This window comes from Nomascus leucogenys, chromosome 16, assembly GCF_006542625.1.
Source record: "Nomascus leucogenys isolate Asia chromosome 16, Asia_NLE_v1, whole genome shotgun sequence".
NCBI lineage: Eukaryota > Metazoa > Chordata > Mammalia > Primates > Hylobatidae > Nomascus > Nomascus leucogenys.
In genome coordinates, this window is record NC_044396.1 from 4,392,923 (window position 1) to 4,418,174 (window position 25,252).

The 25,252-nt window shown below is 39.8% G+C and overlaps 1 protein-coding gene and 1 pseudogene across 1 annotated transcript in view; one reads left to right on the forward strand and one right to left on the reverse strand.

Annotated features, from left to right (window-relative positions):
• The window catches only part of CPA6 (carboxypeptidase A6), a 331,342-nt gene that overhangs the window by 159,933 nt on the left and 146,157 nt on the right, over nucleotides 1–25,252 (forward strand). The window lies entirely within an intron of this gene.
• LOC105737623 lies at nucleotides 14,726–15,372 on the reverse strand (annotated as a pseudogene).

Sequence of the window (25,252 nt, forward strand, 5' to 3'; positions counted from 1 at the left end):
GAGAATTTCAACAAATGTTTATTCTAGATCCCACCCCCAACTCCCTTCCATTGATTAGCCTTCTCTTAGCAGCAGCAGGAAAGTCAGCTCAATTCAGCCTCCATCCCTGACTTCCATCACCATAGAAGATCCAACCCCATTCTCAGCGCTACTCCACTCCAGCACTATAGTCGGAGCAGGAGTTTTCCTGCTCATCTGCTTCTACCCTTTAATAGAAAATAATTTATCAATCCAAACCCTTACATTATGTCTGGGGGCTGTTACTACCTTATTCCCAGCAATCTGTGCTCTAACACAAAACAATATCAAAAAAAAACATAACATTCTGCATCAAGTCAGCTAGGCCTTGTGATAGTCACAATTGGCATTAATCAGTCACACCTAGCATTCCTTCACATCTGCACCCACGCCTTTTTCAAAGCTATATTATTTATATGTTCAGGGTCCATCATCCACAGCCTCAATGATGAACAAGACATCCAAAGAATAGGAGGGCTATTCAAGACTTTGCCCCTCACTTCCTCCTCCCTTATTATCCGCACACTGTCACTTACAAGTATACCTTTCCTCACAGGCTTCTACTCTAAAGACCTCATCATTGAAGCTGCAAACACATCCTACACCAACGCCTGAGCCCTTTTTGTTTGTTTTTTTGTTTTTGTTTTGAGACTGAGTCTCACACTGTCTCCTGGGCTAGAGTGCTGTGGTGCGATCTTGGCTCACTGCAACCTCTGACTCTCTGGTTCAAGCGATTCTCCTGCCTCAGCCTCCCAAGTAGCTGGGATTACAGGCACATGCCACCATGCCCAGCTAATTTTTTTGTATTTTTAGTAGAGATGGGGTTTCACCATGTTGGCCAGGATGGTCTCGATCTCCTGACCTCATGATCCTCCTGCCTCAGCCTCCCAAAATGCTGGGATTACAGGCATAAGCCACTGCACCTGGCCATGAGCCCCTTTTATTACCCTATTGCCACCTCCTTGACAGCTGTCTATAGTACCCGTATTATTTTCTTTGTGCACTAATAGGACAACTTCGCTTCATGACTCTAATTACTATTAACAAAAATAACCTCTTCTTAATTAACTCAAGCATCTAACAATCGGTAGCATCTTTGCCGGATTCCTCATCACCAGCAGTACCATTCCTGTTTCATCCCTGCAAACAACCATGCCACCCCACCTGAAATTCACAGCCCTCGGTGTGACCATCTTAGGTTTCTCACTAGCAATGGAACTTAATTTTATAACTAATAATCTTAAACTAAAACACCCTCTACAGACTTTCAACTTCTCCAACATACTAGGATTTTATTCAGCCACAATTCACCATACAATCCCCCACTTAGGCCTATTCACAAGCCAAAATCCAGCCTCACTTCTACTAGACCCAATTTGACTAGAAAAATCTATACCAAAGCCCATCACACAAACCCAAATTTCACCCTCCATTATGGTATCTACTCAGGCCTAATTAAACTCTACTTTGTCTCCTTTTTTATTCCATCCCTTCTAGCCCTCCTCCTAATTATCTGTTACTCCAAGTAATTTCAATCACAACATAAATACTAACAAATAATTACCAACCAGCAACTACCACTAACCAACACCCATAGCTGCACAAGGCAGCTGCACCCACAGAATCTTCACACAACTACCCAGCCCCCTCGCCCTCAAAAATCATCCAACTCTTTACACTATTGAAATCAATCATGATTCCCACTTCATCGTGCTCAACTATTCACCAAACCAGCATCAATTCCATTAAAAATCCTAATAATAAAGCCATTCAGATATCAATACTTGATCTTCCTGTTTCAGGGTACTCCTCAGTAGCCATCACTGTAGTATAACCAAAAACAACCATCATGCCACCCAAATAAATAAAGACTATCAACCCCACAAAGCCCCACCAAAATTCAACACGATACCACAACCTACAGCACCACTGATAATTAGCCCTAGATCTTCATAAATAAGAGAAGGTTTTGAAGAGAAACCCGCAAACCCTATAACCAAAAGGACACTTAATAAAAATGCAGTATATGCCATTATTCCCACATGGACTATAACCATGACTAATGACATGAAAAATCTTCATTGTATTTCAACTATAAGAACGCTAATGACCAATCCCTGCAAAACACATCAGCTAATAAAAATTATTAATCACTCATTCATCGATCTTCCCACACCATCTAAAATTTCTACATGATGAAACTTCAGCTCACTTCTTGGTGCCTGCCTAACCCTCCAGATCATTACAGGGCTATTTATAGCCATGCATTACACATCAGACACCTCAGCTTCCTTCTCTTCAGTCACTCACATCTGCCGAGATTTAAACTACGGCTGAATAATCTGCTATTTTCATGCTAACGGCACTTCTATATTTTCCATCTGCCTCTTCTTACATGTTGGCCGGGGCTTATACTGTGGATTATTTGCATTTCTAGAAACCTGAAATATCGGCATTATCCTCCTACTCACAACTATGGCGACAGCATTCATAGGCTACGTGCTCCCATGAGGCCACATATCATTCTGAGGCACTACAATAATTACAAATCTATCAGCCATCCCATATATTGGAACTGACCTTGTGCGATGAATCTGAGGTGGGCTCTCAGTTGACAAAGCCACCCTTACACGATTTTACGCCTTCCATTTCATCTTACCCTTCATCATTACAGCTCTAGCAGCTGTTCACCTTTTATTTCTACATGAAACAGGATCTAATAACCCTTCAGGGGTTTCATCAGACCCTGACAAAATAACTTTCCACCCCACTACACAACCAAAGATATTTTAGGTTTAATTTTTATCCTGCTCCTTCTAATAACTCTAGTACTGTTTTTGCCTGACCTCCTGAACAACCCAGATAACTACACTTTAGCCAACCCCCTCAACAACCCACCCCACGTCAAACCAGACTGGTACTTTTTGTTTGCCTATGCAATCTTATGATCCTTCCCTAATAAACTAGGAGACATACTGGCCCTTGCGTTCCCCATTCTCATTCTGGCAGTTATTCCTGTACTTCACATGTGCAAACAACAAAGCATAATATTTTGACCATTGAGTAAAGGCCTATTCTGAATCTTAGTAGCTGACCTATTTACACTCACATGAGTTGGGGGACAACCAGTCCAATACCCTTTTATCACCATCAAACAGACAGCATCTATTGTGTACTCCTCTATCATCCTTACCCTTATGCCACTCTCTGGCCTAATTGAAAATAAACTGCTTAAATGAAGATGCTCTTGCAGTATAATTCAATACTCTGGTCTTGTAAACCAGAAATGGAGGATCCTTCCCCAGGACAACTCCGGGAAAAAGTATCCTGCTTCACCGTCAACACCCAAAGCTGAAATTCTAATTAAACGATTCCCTGAATTCTTTCTCAGCATATACTTTGGCTACCATGTCAGTATTAATCAACTAGCACTACTATAATACTGCTTTTATGTACTTCGTACATTACTGCTAGTCCCCATGAATAATATATAGTACTATAAATGCTTAACAGTACATAGTACATTCATGTTTAACAATACATTAAAAATCCAGTCCACATGCATATAAGCATGTACTAATAATCCCTTAATCAACTGTCGCACATCCACTGTCATTAACCATACAATAAAACCTACCCCACATGGATATTGATCAGTACTATAAATCTTACATTACTTAATATTACTTAATATTACATAGTACATATACTGGTTCATCAGACATAGCACATTTCAGTCAAGACATCCCTCATCAACATGGATATCCCCTACTGATTTTTGGTCTCTTAATCTACCAACCTCCAACAAATCATCATCCCACTCAGGAGTGCAACTCTCCTCGCTCTGGGCCTATAACACTTGGGGGTGACTATACTGAAACTATACCTGGCATTTGGTTCTTACTTCAGGGCCATAAAACTAAGACCACCAACACATTCCCCTTAAATAAGACATCTCGATGAACTAATAACTACCACCCTATTAGCCAATCATGGGAGCACTGTCATGCATTTGGTATTTTTTAACTTTGGGAGTGCTGTGACTCAGCATGGTCAGAGCCTGATTCCTGCTAAATCCATTGCAGCTGAACTTACCTTGAATATTCCAGGCTGGCATGGTAACAACAAGGTGCTAATTAATTCATGCTTGAGGGACATAACAGTCAATAGATGCTCACACATGCATGTGTGTACACTCACTCAATTTCAAGAACTATTTCCAATTAAATCTGCAAGCCCCCATCTCTGACTTTATTATCAACTTAGGTAAACATACTCTTGCCAAACCCCAAAAACAAGAGACTAAAATGCAACCCAGTTTTGATTATTTTTTCTTACTTTAAAGACATTGAGGCTTCTAACTAGGAAAACTGAACCCTGAATAATAGTCTGGAAGCATCTCAACAATTCTTTTCATGAGGTTACTGAAAGGCAAACTAATGGCAACCAAAGGGTCAGAACTTTCTTCTCACCTAAATGATGCTATCTCAACTTGTGTTGGTAGATGGATTAGGGAAACCACCCTCTCGTACCACTTCCTCCTAAGCATGCTATGAGAAGCACCCCCACAGCTTAACAGCTGCCAGTAGGCTCTAAACTGCTCAGAATCAGTATCACTTGCATTGGAGAAGGGGGAGGGTAGGTGGCCATATGGTAGGAGGGGATCTCTGTTTTTACACCAAAAGAGAGTTTTTCTTCCCTTTGTATTCCCTTCTTTCCTGTCCTCAACCTCTGTTGTTAGTGCTCTGGGTAAGTGGAGGAAGGTGGACAATAAACAGCCTTCTGAAAGACACTCTCTGCCTTTGGTCCCAAATTCCTTTCAGGCAAAAGTTTCTGTTGCAATGATCCTTTATTTAGGTTTCTTCTAAATAAAAAAAACAGGGTTAACAAACTTTCTGTAAAGATACAGAGAGCAAATATTTTCGGTTTGAGGGCCATATGATCTCTGTGTTAACGACTCAACTCTGATGTTGTAGCCCCAAAGCAGCCATAGACAATATGGAAACGAATGAGCATAACTGTGTTCCCATAAACCTTTATGGGTGTTGAAATCATCTTCTTTTACTTTTCTTTCTTAACTATTTAAAACTGCAGAAACCATTCCTAGCTTGAGGACATAGAAAAACAGGCAGCAGGCCAGATATGGCAGGTCAGTTTGCTGACCCAAACTTAAAAGTCTTTCTACACTAGAATGTTTAAAACTTAGTGAAGGTAGTTTGACCCATATTATTTGTATTTGGGGGATTAAGTTTAAGTGTAGGTTTTATAATCACTGGAACAATCTGTGTGTTTGGTATTTATTATGCTTATAATGTTTAAGAGAATTTGACATGATAATCTGATGGATTAGCTGGGGGATTTCACTTTAAAATATGTGATTATAAACTTAGGTTTTTTTGGGGGGCGGGGGATGGAGTCCCATTCTGTCACCCAGGCTGGAGTGCAGTGGCACAATCTTGGCTCCCTGCAACCTCCAACTCCTGGGTTCAAGCGATTCTCTTGCCTCAGCCTCCTGAGCAGCTGGGATTGCAGGCACCCACCACCACCACACCTGGCTAGTTGTTTTGTATTTTTAGTAGAGATGGGGTTTGGCCATGTTGGCCAGGCTGGTCTCGAACTCCTGACCTCAGGTGATCTGCCTGCTTCGACCTCCTAAAGTGCTGGGATTACAGGCGTGAGCCACCACGCCCAGCCTAAACTTAATGATTTTTAAGTTGAAAGTTGGAATGCTTGAAAGAACTATTGGGTTTCTATATTTATACATTTAATTTACATTGTTTACATATATTAAAGGTTTTGTTGTTTGGGTAGTAGGCTTGTCTGGTCAGGCATTTGAAATAAAATTCATTGAATAACTTTACAAATGTAATATAAAATGCTTAAGGGAATTTGATAAACTACAGGCTGATTATTTAAGGATGTTTATCCTGTTTTACTTAAATTAATCAAACAGTAATCAAAGAGCAAGGAAAGGTAAAATTCTTATTTTAGATACAGATTTATAAATGGAATTAATAAGATTTATATGCTGAACTTAAGTTAATGAAAATGATGTTTTTAATTATGTAACATGTTTTTCATTATGTAAATGATGTTTTTAATTATTCCTAGATTGATGTTTCTTGAAAATGCAAGTAACTGGAACCAATCCTTTCTGTGCAAAAGCTTCTTGAACTTCAAAACTCATTATAGTAACAGGGACCCATAAGGAGCACAGTGGCAGGAAGAGGACACCAGATGCAGACAGGGTGGCCAGTCCATCTTGGTAATCAAGGTGCTGCCCACTTGGCTGCCAGGGATCTCTTGCCAAATTGGGTTGTGCCCATGGTGCTGCATTGGTACCGTGTCTCTATAAGATACACTATCAGTTCAAACCAATAGCCAAGACAAGCCAAATCACCAACAGCCAATCAAAAGTCATGGGTTGGGAAAGCGATTGTGTTGCATTTGAGCACTTTGAGGGAGGAGATCCGCGTCATTCATTTTAGATTTTCAGCATGGCGCCTACCAAACAGCTGATATACAGCTGATATACTGCATTATTTGTAATTTGAGAAATATCTTCTGCATAGAAATGCAGAACAGAAAAGTGGTATCCTTCTAAACCTGCCATCAGCTTAATCCCAAATCTTTTCTCTGTATATTTTAGAACAAAGGTCAGTAAACAACAGTCCAGGGCAAAATATCACATGCCACCTGTTTTTGTACAGCCTTCAAACTTTGAAAAATTTTTTATATTTTTTAATAGTTAAAAACATCAAAATTAAAATATTTTGTGACACATGAAAATGTTATGCAATTCAAATTTTAGCCTCCATAAATATTTGAAATATTTACTATATTTGGTTCTTTATAGACAATGTTTGCTAAATCCTGCTCTAAGGGAACACTTTTATCATCTCAGGTGAGTTGATGTACTGGGTAGACAATTCGTAGACTGCAACATATTTCTTATCCCACATGACTCGAAATTACTTATCAGCAAGAGGCTTGAGGTCAGGATACAGCCCCTGGGCTACAAACATTCAGGCTGATTCTGCCTGACACACAGGTACCCTTCATTCATATTATTTACATGACATTTATTTCTCTTGGGAGTGAGTTACTCTCTTATGGAATTATTTTTACTGCTTAATTTAGGCAGCAGGTTACAGCTAACTCATGCTTTCCTTTTGCTTTCAAGAAATGTTAATATCACATCTGATACAAAAGACAATTATTACCTCTTTGGATCGTGAATATTTCTTACACCTTTGTCATCTTCAAAGAGCATAAGAAAGATGCCTATTCTTCAATCAGTATATGAGAGTAGTGAATCTTCCCTATTAGGAACCTCCAGATTACATGCTAGGCAAGCTTTTCAAGCCCAGATGAGGAGATGAATTTACTACAAAGCTAATGAAGCTTAAGCTTTAGGACCCCTCCCTGGACAGGCCATTCTCATGTGTTCACATGCTCACATATAAAAGTAAAACGTTAAATCTATTTAGACTGGTGTCTCATTCCACTTAGAGTTACCATCTATCACTCATACCCTCATGTCTTTGAAATGGTCATGGTACTGAGGGGATTCAGCTAAAGTGGAATTTCAGATATAGTTTGGGTTAAATGGGATTCAGTTTAAATGACTCAGGCTGGGCTCAGTGACTCACGCCTGTAATCCCAGCACTTTGGGAGGCCAAGGCAGGAGGATCACTTGAGGCCAGGAGTTTGAGATCAGCCTGGCCAACATGGTGAAACCCAGTCTCTACTAAAATTAGCCAGGTGTGGTAGCAGGCGCCTATAATTCCAGCTACTGGGGAGGCTAAGATAGGAGAATCGCTTGAACCCCGGAGGCGGAAGGTTGCAGTGAGCTGAGATCGTGCCACTGCATTCCAGCCTGGGTGACAGAGCAAGACTGTCTCAAAAAAAAAAGTTTCTATGACTTGAAGTCCCTTGGTCTACAGTTATACTACCTGTCTCCTTCCACCCACCATGCCAACACACAACACAGCGGCTTTATGTTGGGGAAAACATTGTAAAGTGATAAGAATGCATCCTATAACACTCAGTACCATAAGCAGAGTTCAGGAAGCAAGGTTTGAAATTTATGAAGCCAGAAGCTACTCTGTGGAATGTTCTTCATATCATCAGATATGTATAATTGTAAGAAAAAGATTTGTTTCTCATCACCATCTTGTCAAAATGAACATTCCCTGCTGTCAGAAATATGCTTGACAGTGGAGCACATATGATTCCAAATGCACCATATATTTTATGGAAATTATGTCAAATTAAATTTCTACATTTTTAGAGCATACACCTATAGCACTTCTACAAGCAGTGGGATTTATATCTCTGTGAGAGGTCATATGTTTTACACACCCCAATGTATCAAATCAAATCTTAGTGTGCAGCTAGCACATCTTGACCTGATTAAGTCTGGTGGTTCCAGATAAAATGTTTTTTTAATTATATACATATAGACAAATTATAGTTGTATATATTTATGGAGTATAAAGTTATGCTAGGATTTTTTTAATACAATGGAATGGTTAAATGAAGCTAATAAACTTATCCATCACCTCAAATATTTGAAATGTTTGTGATGAGAACATTTGACATTTATTATCTTAAGTGATGTTAAAATGTACAGTACTCAATTACTAGCTGTATTTACCACGCTGTGCAGTAGATCTCAAAAAAATCCAACTTATTCCTACTATGTAACTGAGGCTTTGATTATCATCTCCCCATTCCCCCAACCTTCAGCCTCTGGTAACCACCATTCTACTCTCAGTTCCCATGAATTCAATTGTTTTCAATACCAAAATCAAGTGAGAACGTGTATTATTTGTCTTGTGTTATTTGTTTTTCTGTGTTTGGTTTATTTCACTTCACATGATTTTCTCCAATTCCAACCATGTTGACAAAATTTCTTCCTTTTTTTTTTTTTTTTTTTTTTGGAGACAGAGTCTCACTCTGTTGCCCAGGCTGGAGCGGCTCACTGCGACCTCCACCTCTGGGATTCAAGCGATTCTCCTGCCTCAGCCTCCCAGGTAGCTGGGATTACAGGCGCCTGCCAGCATGCCTGGCTAATTTTTTTGTATTTTTAGTAGTGACAGGGTTTCACCATGTTGGCCAGGCTGGTCTCAAACTCCTGGCCTCAGGTGATCCTCTCGCCTTGGCCTCCCAAAGTGCTGGGATTACAGGCGTGAGCCACTGCACCCAGCCCAGAATTTCTTCCTTTTTTAAAGCTGAGTAGGTTATTTAGTATTCCATTGTGTATATATACATTTTCTTTATGCATTCATCAGTGATGGACACTTAGGTTGATTCCATATCTTGACTATTGTGAATAGGGCTGCAATGAACATAGGAGTGTAGACGTGTCTTTGACATACTGATATTAAATATTTCAGAGAAACACCCATATGTGGCATTGCTGGATCATATGGTAGATCAGTTTTCAGATTTTAAAGGAAGCACCATACAGTTTTCCATAATGGCTGTACTAATTTACATTCCCACCAACAGTGTACAAGAATTCCCTTTTCTCCACACCCTAGCCAGCACTTGTTATCTTTCCTCTTTTTGGTAATAGCCATTCTAACAGGTATGAGGTGATAGCTCATTGTGGATTTAATTTGCATTTCCCTAATGATTAATAATGTCAAGCATTTTTTTCATGTATTTGTTAGCCATTCATATGTCTTCTTTTCAGAAGCATCTATTCGGATTCTTTGCCCATTTTTAAATTGGATTGTTTGTTTTCTTTCTATATAGTTGAGGTCCTTACATATTTTAAATATTAATCCATTATCAGATGTATGGCTTGCAAATATTTTCTCCCAATCTGTAGTCTGCATCCTTACTCTCTTAATTGTCTTCTTTGTTGTACAGAAGTTTTTATTTTTATGTAATTCCAGTTGTCTATTTTTGCTTTCGTTGCCCATGCTTTTGGAATCAAATCTAAAAAAAAAAAATCGTAGCCTGGAGCAATGTCATGTAGTTTTTTCCCCTGTGTTCTTTTCCAGTGGTTTTCAGGTTTTATGTTTAAATCTTTAATCCATTTTTAGTTAAATTTTTGTATATGGGGTGAGAAAAGGGTCCAAATTTATTCTTTTGCATATGGATATCCAGTTTTCCTATCACCACTTATTGAACAGACTGTCCTTTTCCCATTTTATAGTCTTCGCACCTTTGTCAAGTTAGTTGACCACAGATGAACAGGTTCATTTCTATGCTTTCTGTTCTGTTCCATTGGTCAATGTGTCTATTTTATGCCAGTGCCATGCCCTTTTAATTACTATCACTTCGTAGTATAGTTTGAAATCAACTATAGTTGGTGTGATACCTCTAGCTTTGTTCTTTTTGTTCATCATTGCCTTGGTTATTTGGGTTTTTTGTGGTTCAATTTCCTTTTTTTTTTTTTCTTTTGAGACAGAGTCTCCACTCTGTTGCCCAGGCACTGGAGTGCAGTGGCGTGATCTCAGCTCACTGCAACCTCCACCTCCTGGGTTCAAGCAATTCTCCTGCCTTAGCCTCTAGAGTAGCTGGGATTACAGGCATGTGCTACCACGCCCAGCTAATTTTTGTATTTTTAGTGGAGATGGGGTTTTACCATATTGCCCAGGCTGATTTTGAACTCCTGACCTCAAGTGATCTGCCTGCCTTGGCCTCCCAAAGTGCTGAGATTACAGTCATGAACCACCACACCCGGCCAAATTTGCTTTTTCTATAGCTATGAAAAGTGACATTGAGATTTTTACATGAATTGCATTAAATCTGTAGATCACTTTGGGTAGTATAGATCTTTTAACAGTATTAATTCTTCCAGAACATGAACACACAGAATATCTTTTAATTTATTTGTGTCTTCTTCAGTTTCTTTCCTTGATTTTTTTTTTTTTTTTTTTTTTGAGATGGAGTCTTGCTCTGTCGCCCAGGCTGGAGTGCAGTGGCATGATCTCGGCTCACTGCAAGCTCTGCCTCCCGGGTTCATGCCATTCTCCTGCCCCAGCCTCCCAAGTAGCTGGGACTACAGGTGCCCACCACCACGCTCGGCTAATTTTTTGTATTTTTAGTAGAGACGGGGTTTCACCGTGTTAGCCAGGATGGTCTCAATCTCCTGACCTCGTGATCCGCCCGCCTCAGCCTCCCAAAGTGCTGGGATTACAGGTGTGAGCCACCATGCCTGGCCTCTTTCCTTGATATTTTATAGTTTTTTGTGTACAGTTCTTTCACTTTCTTTGTTAAATTTATAAGTGTTTCATTTTTTGTAACTATTGTAAATGGGATTGTTCTCTTGATTTCTTTTTCAGAAAGTTTGTTGTGAATGTAGAGAAATGCCACTGATTTTTGTGTGTTAATTTTATATTCTGAAACTTTACTGAATTTATATATCAGTTCTAACAGATTTTTGGTGGAATCTATAGGATTTTCTATGTGTAAGATCATGTTGTCAGCCAACAGTGACAATTTCACTTCTTCTTTCCTGTTTGGATGCTTTTTATTTCTTTCTCTTGACCAAGTGCTCTGGCAAAGACTTTCAATACTAAGTTAAATAGAGGTGGCATGAATGAACATCCTTGCCTTGTTCAGGATCTTAGAGGAAAGTTTTCTAATTTTTCACCATTGTGTATAATGTTAGCTGTGGGCTTGTTATATATGGCTTTTATTGTGTTGAAGTACATTTTATCTATACCTAATTCATTGAGTGGTTTTATCATGAAAAGATGTTGAATTTTGTCAAATGCATTTTTTTGCATTTAATGAAATAATCATGCTTTTTCCTTGATTATGTTAATATGGTGTCTCTCATTTATTGTTCTGTGAATGTTGAACCATCCTTGCATCCCAGAAATAAATCCCAGTTGATGGTGATTGATCCTTCTAATGCATTGTTGAGTTTGCTAGCATTTTGTTGAAGATTTCTGCGTCTATATTTGTCAAAGACATTGGTCTGTAGTTTTCTTATTTTGTGATGTTCTTGTCTGGCTTTGGTGTCAGGTTATTGCTGCCCTTGCAAAAAGAATTTGGAAGTATTCTCTCCCTTCAATTTTCTTTGGAAGTCTGTAGAGAATTAGTATTAGTTTTTATTTAAACATTTGGTAGAATTCAGTCATGAAGCCTTCAGGTTCTTGATTTTTCTTTGATGAGTGTCTTAGTCCATTTTGTGTCACTGTAAAAGAATACCTGAGACTGGGTAGTTTATATACAAAAGAGGTTATTTAGTTCACAGTTCTGCAGGCTGAGAAGTTTAAGGTCATGCATGGCCCCGGCCTCTAGAGAGGGCTTTCATGCTGCATCACAACATGGCAGAGAAGATCAAAGGAAAAGCAGACATGGGCACAGAGCCGGGAACTTGAGGGGCATTCTGGCTTTATAATAACCTCCTCTCATAGGAACTAATCCATTCTTGTGGGAATTAGCCCAGTCTTTCAAAAGCAAGAACTTACTACTAGGAGAATGGCACCAAGTCATTCATGAGGGATCTGCCTCCATAACCCCAGCACCTGCCATTGAGCCCACCTGCCAACACCACCACATTAGGGATCAAATTTCAGCATGAGTTTTGGTGAGAATAAACAAACCATATTCAAACTATAGCAATGGGATACTTTTTATTGCTGATTCAGTCTCCTCACTCCATTATCAGTCTGTTCAGGTTTTCTATTTCTTGTGATTCAGTCTTAGCAGGTTGTATATGTTTAGGAATTTATCTATTTCCTCTAAGTTTCTCCATTGCTTGTCCTATAATTTTTCATAAGTGTCTTATTTTTTTTTGTATTTCTGTGGTGTCGGTTGTAATGTTTCCACTTTCATTTCTGATTTTATTTTAGTCTTTTTTCTTTTTTCTTGGTTAGTCTAGCTAAAGGTTTGTCAATTTTGTTTATCCTTTTTAAAAACCAACTCTTAGTTTCATCAATATTGCATATTGTTTTTCTAGTCTGTATTTAATTTATTTGTCCTGATCTTTACTCTTCTGCTAGCATTGGGCTTACTTTATTCTTCTTTTTGTATTTCCTTTAGATGTGATATTAGATTGTTTATTTGCAATCATTATTCTCTTTTGATGTAGGCATTATTGCTACAAACTTTCCTCTTACAACTGCTTTTGCTGCATTACACAAGTTTTGATATACTATGTTTCCATTTTCATTTGTCTCAAGATATTTTTTAATTTCCTAATTTCTATATTGACCTTGATTGCTAAGTAGTATGTTTTTTGACATTTATTTGTGAATTTTCTGAAATTTCTCCTGTTGTTAGTTTTCAGTTTCATACCATTGTGGTTGAAAAAATATTTGATATGATTTCAATCTTCTTAAATTTGCTAAGATTTGTCTTATGGCCTAACAAATGATCTACCCTAGAGAATGTTCTCTGTGTTCTTAAAATGAATGTGTATTCTTTTGCTGTTGGCTGGAATGTTCTGCATATGTCTGTTAGGTCCATTTGGTCTAAAGAGTTCTTTAAGTCCAATGGTTCCTCAATAATTTTCTGTCTACATGATCTGTTCTATATTGAAAGCACTGTATTGAAGTCCCCTGCTGTTATTGAACGGCAATCTCTCTCTCCCTTCAGATCCTTTAATATTTGCTTTATATATTTAGGTGCTCCACTGTGAAGTGCACATGTGTTTATAATTTTTATGTCCTCTTGATGAAGTGACCTCTTTTTCATTATAGAATGTCATTCTTTGTCTCTTTGTATAATTTTCTACTTAAAATCTATTTTGCCTGATACAAGCAAGTATCGCTACCTCTGCCCTCTTTTGGTTTCCTTTTTTGTGAAATATCTTTTTTCATCCCTTCTCTTTCAGTCTATGTGTGTCCTTAAAAATGAAGTGAATCTCTTGTAGATAGCATATAGTTGTCTCTTGTTTCTTTATCCATTCATTCACTCTATGTCTTTGAACTGGGGAATTTAATACATGTACATTCAAGGTAATTAATGCTAGGTAAGAACCTACAAATACCATTTTGTTCATTGTTTTCTGATTGTTTTATAGATACTTTGTTTCTTTCTTCCTCTCTTGATGTCTTCCTTTGTGATTTGATGGTTTTCTGTAGTGGTATGTTCTGAATCTTTTTAAATTTTGTTTTTTCCATCTCTTATTTACTTTTGCTTTTTGGTTATCGTGACGTTTACACAGAGTATGTTATAACAGTCTATTTCAAGCTGATAATAGCTTAACTTTTATTGCATACAACTCTAAACTTTTACTCCCCTCCCACATTTTATGTTTTTGATGTCTGAATTTACATCATTTTGTGATATGTATCCCTTGATAATTTATTTTAGCTCTAGTTGTTATTAACAATTTTGCCCTTTGACCCTCATACTCAAAATATAATTATTTATCACTATTACAGTACTAGAGTATTCTGATTATTGCTCTGTATTACCTACACCATTAGGTTTTGTGCTTTCATATGTTTAGCATTATTATTTAGCAACCTTTTGTTTCAGTTTAAAGAACTCCCTTTAGCAATTCCTGTAAAGGTAAGTCTAGTGGTGATAAACTTCCTTAGCTTTTGTTTGTCTGGGGAATTTTTAATTTCTTCCTCACTTCTGAAAGACAGCTTTTCTGGATAAAATATTCCTTTTTACCTAACAAGAAACCATAACTTTATTAATGATAGAAAGAGTACAAATTTCAAGTCAAGCTGCAGTTACTCTTTTGAAACACCAAAAAAAAAAAGTTCTTGTTTTCAGATGCTTACATTGCTAATTCCATAATCACATTAACAATATCATTACTGTTGTTCTTCAGGGCTTGAACTGCCTTTGTTCTTAATACATTTGCTTGCAACATGACCAATTCTGTGTCCTTAATTTTCACACATGTTTCATCAACTTCCTCTTTACTCTCCTCTTGTACAGTTGGAAGAGGCTGTATGTTTCCTTGAATGTTTCAGAGAGCTTCACCCTGAACTTTGAATTTCTCAGTAGCCGCTAGCTGTGCTTGCTCAGATAAACCTCAATCTCAGCTTCCCTTAAAAACCATGTTGGTATTTGATGCTGGGATCTTACAGACATCTGGTTTTGTGATGACAGAGTATTCTTAGATTTCCAAATAGTGTCTCTAGTATCCCCTGTAACCTGCTTAAAACCCAGTTTGGATATAACCTTCTGTGCCTTCTTTTCACTCCAACTCTGTTTTGCTTTATTGACTGGTTCTTCATCAATTTCAGCTGCTGCTGACAACTGGGCTTGTTGTGTGGTCATTGCCTGTGTGGAATTTTATTCCTCAAGCTCCGATACTGATTCATCACTGTTAGATTCTGTTACAGACCCTATCTTAGCCTATGGCTCTGGCTATTAATGCTCCGTAGCAGAGACAGTTTCTCTGTCTTTACTGGGCATTTTGTGGGGGGAGCATGGAACCAAGTTGGTGGCAGAAAGTAATGAATAAAATATTCCTGGTTGGCAGTCTTTTTTTTCTTCAACACTTTGAATATGTTATCCTACTGTCTCCTGGCCTGCAAGACTTCTGCTGAGAATTCTATCTCTAGACATATTAGGACTTCATTGTATATGATATATTTCTCATCTCTTTCTGCTCTCAGAACTCTGTCTTTAGTTTTTGACAGTTTGATTAATATATATCTTGGTGAACTCCTCTTGGGGTTGAATTTAATTGGGACTTCTGTGCTACCTGTACCTGGATGTTACCTTCTTTCCTCAGATTAGGAAAGTTTTCATTCACTATTTTTTAAAAATACTCTTCCTGGCCAGGCGCGGTGGCTCACGCTTGTAATCCAGGCACTTTGGGAGGCCGAGGCGGGCAGATCACGAGGTCAGGAGATCAAGACCACGGTGAAACCCTGTCTCTAATAAAAATACAAAAAATTAGCTGGGCGTGGTGGCGGGCGCCTGTAGTCCCAGCTACTCGGAGAGGCTGAGGCAGGAGAATGGCGTGAACCCGGGAGGCGGAGCTTGCAGTGAGCCGAGATTGCGCCACTGCACTCCAGCCTGGGCGATAGAGCAAGACTCTGTCTCAAAAAAATAAATAAATAAATAAAATACTCTTCGTGCCAGGCACAGTGGCTCACACCTGTAATCCCAGCATTTTGGGACGCCAAGGCGGGTGGATCACCTGAGGTCAGGAGTTTGAGACACTGGGCCAACATGGTGAAACCCCTTCTCTACTAAAAATACAAAAATTAGCCCTTTCGTGGGTGGAGCCAAGATGGCCAAATAGGAACAGCTCTGGTCTACAGCTCCCAGCGTGAGCGACGCAGAAGACGGGTGATTTCTGCATTTCCATCTGAGGTACCGGGTTCATCGCACTAGGGAGAGCCAGACAGTGGGTGCAGGACAGTGAGTGCAGCGCACCGTGTGTGAGCCGAAGCAGGGTGAGGCATTGCCTCACTTGGGAAGCACAAGGGTTCAGGGAGTTCCCTTTCCTAGTCAAAGAAAGGGGTGACAGACAGCACCTGGAAAATCAGGTCACTCCCACCCTAATACCGTGCTTTTCCAATGGGCTTAAAAAACGGCACACCAGGAGATTATATCCTGCACCTGGCTCAGAGAGTCCTATGCCCACGGAGTCTTGCTGATTGCTAGCACAGCAGTCTGAGATCAAACAGCAAGGCGGCAGTGAGGCTGGGGGAGGGGCGCCCGCCATTGCCCAGGCTTGCTTAGATAAACAAAGCAGCCAGGAAGCTCGAACTAGGTGGAGCCCACCTCAGCTCAAGGAGGCCTGCCTGCCTCTGTAGGCTCCACCTCTGGGGGCAGGGCACAGACAAACAAAAAGACAGAAGTAACCTCTGCAGACTTAAATGTCCCTGTCTGACAGCTTTGAAGAGAGTAGTGGTTCTCCCAGCACACAGCTGGAGATCTGAGAACAGGCAGACTGCCTCCTTAAGTGGATCCCTGACCCCTGAGCAGCCTAACTGGGAGGCACCCAGCCAGTAGGGACAGACTGACACCTCACACGGCTGGGTGCTCCTCAGAGACAAAACTTCCAGAGGAACGATCAGACAGCAGCATTTGTGGTCCACCAAGGTCCACTGTTCTACAACCACCGCTGTTCTGCAGCCACCGCGGCTGATACCCAGGCAAACACTGTCTGGAGTGGACCTCTAGCAAACTCCAACAGACCTGCAGCTGAGGGTCCTCTCTGTTAGAAGGAAAACTAACAAACAGAAAGGACATCCACACCAAAAACCCTTCTGTACAACACCATCATCAGAGACCAAGAGTAGATAAAACCACAAAGATGGGGAGAAAACAGAGCAGAAAAACTGGAAACTCTAAAAAGCAGAGCACCTCTCCTCCTCCAAAGGAACGCAGCTCCTCACCAGCAATGGAACAAAGCTGGACGGAGAATGACTTTGACGAGTTGAGAGAAGAAGGCTTCAGACGATCAAACTACTCCAAGCTACAGGAGGAAATTCAAACCAATGGCAAAGAAGTTAAAAACTGTGAAAAAAAAATTAGACGAATGGATAACTAGAATAACCAATGCAGAGAAGTTCTTAAAGGAGCTGATGGAGCTGAAAGCCAAGGCGCGAGAACTATGTGAAGAATGCAGAAGCCTCAGGAGCCGATGCGATCAACTGGAAGAAAGGGTATCAGTGATGGAAGATGAAATGAATGAAATGAAGTGAGAAGGGAAGTTTAGAGAAAAAAGAATAAAAAGAAATGAACAAAGCCTCCAAGAAATATGGGACTATGTGAAAAGACCAAATCTACATCTGATTGGTGAACCTGAAAGTGACGGGGAGAATGGAACCAAGTTGGAAAACACTCTGCAGGATATTATCCAGAAGAACTTCCCCAATCTAGCAAGGCAGGCCAACATTCAGATTCAGGAAATACAGAGAACATCACAAAGATACTCCTCGAGAAGAGCAACTCCAAGACACATAATTGTCAGATTCACCAAAGTTGAAATGAAGGAAAAATGTTAAGGGCAGCCAGAGAGAAAGGTCGGGTTATCCACAAAGGGAAACCCATCAGACTAACAGCGGATCTCTTGGCAGAAACTGTACAAGCCAGAACAGAGTGGGGGCCAATATTCAACATTCTTAAAGAAAAGAATTTTCAACCCAGAATTTCATGTCCAGCCAAACTAAGCTTCATAAGTGAAGGAGAAATAAAATCCTTTACAGACAAGCAACTGCTGAGAGATTTTGTCTCCACCAGGCCTGCCCTAAAAGAGCTCCTGAAGGAAGCACTAAACATGGAAAGGAACAACCAGTACCAGCCACTGCAAAAACATGCCAAATTGTAAAGACCATCAAGGCTAGGAAGAAACTGTATCAACTAACAAGCAAACTAACCAGCTAACATCACAATGACAGGACCAAATTCACACATAACAATATTAACTTTAAATGTAAATGGGCTAAATGCTCCAATTAAAAGACACAGACTGGCAAATTGGATAAAGAGTCAAGACCCATCAGTGTGCTGTATTCAGGAAACCCATCTCATGTGCAGAGACACACATAGGCTCAAAATAAAGGGATGGAGGAAGATCTACCAAGCAAATGGAAAACAAAAAAAGGCAGGAGTTGCAATCCTAGTCTCTGATAAAATAGACTTTAAACCAACAAAGATCAAAAGAGACAAAGAAGGCCATTACATAATGGTAAGGGATCAATTTAACAAGAAGAGCTAACTATCCTAAATATATATGCACCCAATACAGGAGCACCCAGATTCATAAAACTAGTCCTTAGAGACCTACAAAGAGACTTAGACTCCCACACAATAATAATTGGAGATTTTAACACCCCACTGTCAACATTAGACAGATCAACAAGACAGAAAGTTAACAAGGATACCCAGGAATTGAACTCAGCTCTGCACCAAGCAGACCTAATAGACAGCTACAGAACTCTCCACCCCAAATCAACAGAATATACATTTTTTTCAGCACCACACCACACCTATTCCAAAATTCACCACATAGTTGGAAGTAAAGAACTCCTCAGCAAATGTAAAAGAACAGAAATTATAACAAACTGTCTCTCAGACCACAGTGCAATCAAACTAGAACTCAGGATTAAAAAACTCACTCAAAACTGCTCAACTACATGGAAACTGAACAACCTGCTCCTGAATGATTACTGGGTACATAACAAAATGAAGGGTACAGAAATAAAGATGTTATTTGAAACCAACAATAACAGAGACACAACATACCAGAATCTCTGGGACACATTCAAAGCAGTGTGCAGAGGGAAATTTATAGCACTAAATGCCCACAGGAGAAAGCAGGAAAGATCCAAAATTGACACCCTAACATCACAATTAAAAGAACTAGAAAAGCAAGAGCAAACAAATTCAAAAGCTAGCAGAAGGCAAGAAATAACTAAAATCAGAGCAGAACTGAAGGAAATAGAGACACAAAATACCCTTCAAAAAATTAATGAATCCAGGAGCTGGTTATTTGAAAAGATCAACAAAATCAATAGACCACTACCAAGACTAATAAGAAAAGAGAGAAGAATCAAATAGATGCAATAAAAAATGATAAAGGATATATCACCACCAATCCCACAGAAATACAAACTACCATCAGAGAATACTACAAACACCTCTATGCAAATAAACTAGAAAATCTAGAAGAAATGGATAAATTCCTGGACACATACACCCTCCCAAGACTAAACCAGGAAGAAGTTGAATCTCTGAATAGACCAATAACAGGCTCTGAAATTGTGGCAATAATCAATAGCTTACCAACCAAAAAGAGTCCAGGACCAGATGGATTCACAGCCGAATTCTACCAGAGGTACAAGGAGGAGCTGGTACCATTCCTTCTGAAACTATTCCAATCGATAGAAAAAGAGGGAATCCTCCCTAACTCATTTTATGAGGCCAGCATCATCCTGATACCAAAGCCTGGCAGAGACACAACCAAAAAAAGAGAATTTTAGACCAATATCCCTGGTGAACATTGATGCAAAAATCCTCAATAAAATACTGGCAAACCGAATCCAGCAGCACATCAAAAACCTTATCCACCATGATCAAGTGGGCTTCATCCCTGGGATGCAAGGCTGGTTCAACATATGCAAATCAATAAATGTAATCCAGCATATAAACAGAACCAAAGACAAAAACCACATGATTATCTCAATAGATGCAGAAAAGGCCTTTGACAAAATTCAACAACCCTTCATGCTAAAAACTCTCAATAAATTAGGTATTGATGGGACGTATCTCAAACTAATAAGAGCTATGACAAACCCACAGCCAATATCATACTGAATGGGCAAAAACTGGAAGCAGTCCCTTTGAAAACGAACACAAGACAGGGATGCCCTCTCTCACCACTCCTATTCAACATATTGTTGGAAGTTCTGGCCAGGGCAATTAGGCAGGAGAAGGAAATAAAGAGTATTCAGTTAGGAGAAGAGGAAGTCAAATTGTCCCTGTTTGCAGATGACATGATTGTATATCTAGCAAACCCCATTGTCTCAGCCCAAAATCTCCTTAAGCTGATAAGCAACTTCAGCAAAGTCTCAGGATACAAAATCAATGTACAAAAATCAAAAGCATTCTTATACACCAATGACAGACAAACAAAGAGCCAAATCATGAGTGAACTCCCATTCACAATTGCTTCAAAGAGAATAAAATACCTAGGAATCCAACTTACAAGGGATGTGAAGGACCTCTTCAAGGAGAATTACAAACCACTGCAGAATGGAATAAAATATGATACAAACAAATGGAAGAACATTCCATGCTCATGGGTTGGAAGAATCAATATCGTGAAAATGGCCATACTGCCCAAGGTAATTTATAGATTCAATGCCATCCCTATCAACCTACCAATGACTTTCTTCACAGAATTGGAAAAAACTACTTTAAAGTTCATATGGAACCAAAAAAGAGCCCACATCGCCAAGTCAATCCTAAGCCAAAAGAACAAAGCCAGAGGCATCATGCTATCTGACTTCAAAGTATACTACAAGGCTACAGTAACCAAAACAGCATGGTACTGGTACCAAAACAGAGATATAGATCAATGGAACAGAACAGAGCCCTCAGAAATAATGCCACGTATCTACAACTATCTGATCTTTGACAAACCTGACAAAACCAAGCAATGGGGAAAGGATTCCCTATTTAATAAATGGTGCTGGGAAAACTGGTTAGCCATATGTAGAAAGCTGAAACTGGATCCCTTCCTTGCACCTTATACAAAAATTAATTCAAGATGGATTAAAGACTTACATGTTAGACCTAAAACCATAAAAAACCTAGAAGAAAACCTAGGCATCGCCATTCAGGACATAGGCATGGGCAAGGACTTCATGTGTAAAACACCAAAAACAATGGCAACAAAAGCCAAAATTGACAAATGGGATCTAATTAAACTAAAGAGCTTCTGCACAGCAAAAGAAACTACCATCAGAGTGAACAGGCAACCTACAAAATGGGAGAAAAGTTTTGCAACGTACTCATCTGACAAAGGGCTAATATCCAGAATCTACAATGAACTCAAACCAATTTACAAGAAAAAAACAACCCCATCAAAAAGTGGGCAAAGGACATGAACAGACACTTCTCAAAAGAAGACATTTATGCAGCCAAAAACACATGAAAAAATGCTCATCATCACTGGCCATCAGACAAATGCAAATCAAAACCACAATGAGATACCATCTCACACCAGTTAGAATGGCGATCATTAAAATGTCAGGAAACAACAGGTGCTGGAGAGGATGTGGAGAAATAGGAACACTTGTACACTGTTGGTGGGACTGTAAACTAGTTCAACCATTGTGGAAGCCAGTGTGGCGATTCCTCAGGGATCTAGAACTAGAAATACCATTTGACCCAGCCATCCCATTACTGGGTATACACCCAAAGTCCTATAAATCATTCTTCTATAAAGACACATGCACACATATGTTTATTGTGGCACTATTCACAATAGCAAAGACTTGGAACCAACCCAAATGTCCAACAACGATAGACTGGATTAAGAAAATGTGGCACATATACACCATGGAATATTATGCAGCCGTAAAAAATGATGAGTTCATGTCCTTTGTAGGGGCATGGATGAAACTGGAAATCATCATTCTCAGTAAACTACCGCAAGGACAAAAAACCGAACACCGCATGTTCTCACTCATAGGTGGGAATTGAACAATGAGAACACATGGACACAGGAAGGGGAACATCACACTCCAGGGACTGTTGTGGGGTGGGGGGAGTGGGGAGGGATAACATTAGGAGATATACCTAATGCTAAATGACGAGCTAATGGGTGCAGCACACCAACATGGCACATGGATACATATGTAACAAACCTGCACATTGTGCACATGTACCCTAATACTTAAAGTATAGTAATAAAAAAAAAATTAACTGGGCATGGTGGTGGGTGCCTGTAATCCCAGCCACTAGGGAGGCTGAGGCAGGAGAATCACTTGAACCTGGGAGGCAGAGGTTGCAGTGAGCTGAGATCATGCCATTGCACTCCAGCCTGGGCAACAAGAGCAAAACTCTGCCTCTAAATAAATAAATAATAATAATAAAAAAAACTCTTCCTGGCCCTTTTTCTCTTTCTTCTGTTTCTTGAATGCCTATTATGCATAGGTTAGGTCTCTTGATGGTGTCACGTAATTCCCATGGGCTTTCTTCATCTTTTTCATTCTTGTTTCTTTTTGCTTCTCGGATTAAGTAGCTTAAAATGTTCTGCCTCTGAGTTCACTGATTCTTCAGCCTGACTGAGCCAGCTGTTGAAGCTTCCTATGACATTTTTCAGTTTGGTCATTGTAATCCTCATCTCTAGAATTTCTATTTGTTTCTTTGTGTATTATCTCTATTTATTTGTCAGATTTCTGGTGGTGTTTGTGTATTTTCCGAATTTCATTTAATTTTTTATCTGTATATTCTTGAAGTTTACTGAACTTTTAAAAGTAGATTATTCTCCATTTTTTCTATCATTTCATAGGTCTGCCTTTCTCTAGGGTCCATTGCTGGAGCTTTCTCATTGTTTTTTTGTTTGTTTGTTTTGGAGGTATCATGATTTCCTAAATCTTTGTAATCCTTATGTCTTTGCATTGGTGTTTATGCCTTTATAGAGAAAGCCAACTCTCCTGGCTTTTACAGGAGTTCTTTGGCAGGGATAGACCTTCACTATTTGGTCTAGCCTATGATTTTGGATGGGCCAGCTCGTTCATAATGACCCTGGGCAGACAAACTTTGCCTTCAGGTTATCTAGAAGCCTGAGCTTCTCCCTTTGCCCTGAATTCAGGTGAGGCGTCTGGCTAGGTTCTTCTATCCAGCAAGATAGGTACATTCACAAAAATCTATGTGCTGATCTCTGTGGGCCCCACCTCCTTGCTTTGTTTCTGCCTGACCCCAGGAGGTCTAACTACACGGTTTCCCCTATGTTCCTCAGTCCCCATGAGGTGAGGACAGAGTGGGCTTCTTGGGAAGCTTCTCAGAATCCTAGGGAAGCTGGCTGTCTACTTCCCTGGTTCTCTTTTCTCACTGTAGAAACTATAAGCCCTGGGGAGTACCCTGTGTGGCACTGTGCCAACTTATGGAAGGCAGAGGGATGACATAGTCAAAGTGAGACTGATTCTCCTGCCCTTTCAATGTAGATTTTTATTCAATTCCATGGAACACACAAGTGGTTCAGGTTTATTCCCACGTTTTGGGGTTTTCACCAAGGTGTTTGTTTTTGTCTATGAGTAGTTCTAGTTGATTTTCCTGTGGAGGGGAATGAAACCCAAGACTTCCTTTTCCACCATCTTGCTGACCTCCAGACAAAAAGCATTGCAAAACTGCCACAGACCCAGTTAAATGTCCTGAAGAAAGCAATGTTTTGGTGGCAAAACTCCTATGTTTATTCATTGGTAAGTCAATGATTGCCATATAAGAGTAATTTGATTACACCATTATGTAGCTCAATACAAAGTTGCAGCAATTTTTAAATGCATTTGATTGCTTTTGTGCCTGTGTTGAATTTGTATTCTTTTTTAAGAGGACATCTCAAAGCTGTATGAACTTCAGGTCTCACAAGACCTAAATCTGCCCTGGCCAGGCCCATGTATCTGATATCCATAAGAGAGAGGAGTTGCACAGTTTTGTCTATTCCCTTGACCCTATTGTCTAAATAATCATACACATTTAGGAAGAAAGAGGTGAGTAAGGTAGAGGCTCTCCTCTACCATTACTGTAAGTCTACTACTCTCTACATGTCTGCTCCTCTTTCAGTCTGTCCAAGTGCCAACTTATAAATTTTTTCCATTCTTACAGTCCAGACTGCTAGTGCAGGGTGTCCAACTTGCCTTTTCATGCCAGGTCACAGTTTATGTTACATACTGTGGCCTAAAGAGTGGCCACCTTTCTACTCCAAACAATGGCTATTCTTATGTAAAGAACAGCCTTCTACTTTCCCACCATTCCTGGGCATATCATTTGATTATCTGCAGTACATGAATATTAAACATCCTGAAGAGGTTAGAGATCATGCAGTGGAACCAATCTACACATTCCCTGTGCTTCTCCAGCAGCTCCTGCTCTCTGGGCATAGGGATGGAGAGGGTGAATTGCCATACTGATCTAGGGTTAGGGTTTGGTGGTGAGGGTGCAGCATGCAGCTAGACCATGAGATGGTTGTACATGTTATCAACCAAAATGTCCACTTTGGGTAGAGAAAGAATGAAGACTAAGAGGGAATGGAAGTCAGGAGACAGCAGAAGTATCTAGGAACTAGGTATCTAAATGATATTAAAAATCAGAAAGGTGAAAACATAGCCAGGAACTTGTGGTCCAAGAGTGAGAAATTCGAATTTAAGGTTTTAGAGGTGACACAAGATATTGTCCTTAAAGTGGATTGATAAAGTAGACTGGATATTCACTCCATTGGCATTGAGAAGGTGGAGGCTCAGCCGTCAGATGTGGACATTGACAGCTTCCTGGATATTACCTGCTGGTGGGACACTGTACACTATGAGGAGATGCCCATCCCAGTGCAAGAGGGAAGGTGACTGCAAGGTCAGAACAGGGCAGCAATGAGTCAGGACCAACAGTGTTATATCCAAACAGCATTATCTTTGGAGGAAGATGTTCTTCTGCAGGAAAACTAATGACTAATACTATTGAAACAACAATGGGGAGAGAGGAGAATGCCAAACAAGTGAACACTGGAGAATTGGCTATTATCTCCTCTGAGATTTGAGCTATTTAGCCAGAGGTGAGGATTTGCTTTTGCCTTGGAAGCCCCTTCAAAAACCATCTGAGTGTCTGGCAAAGA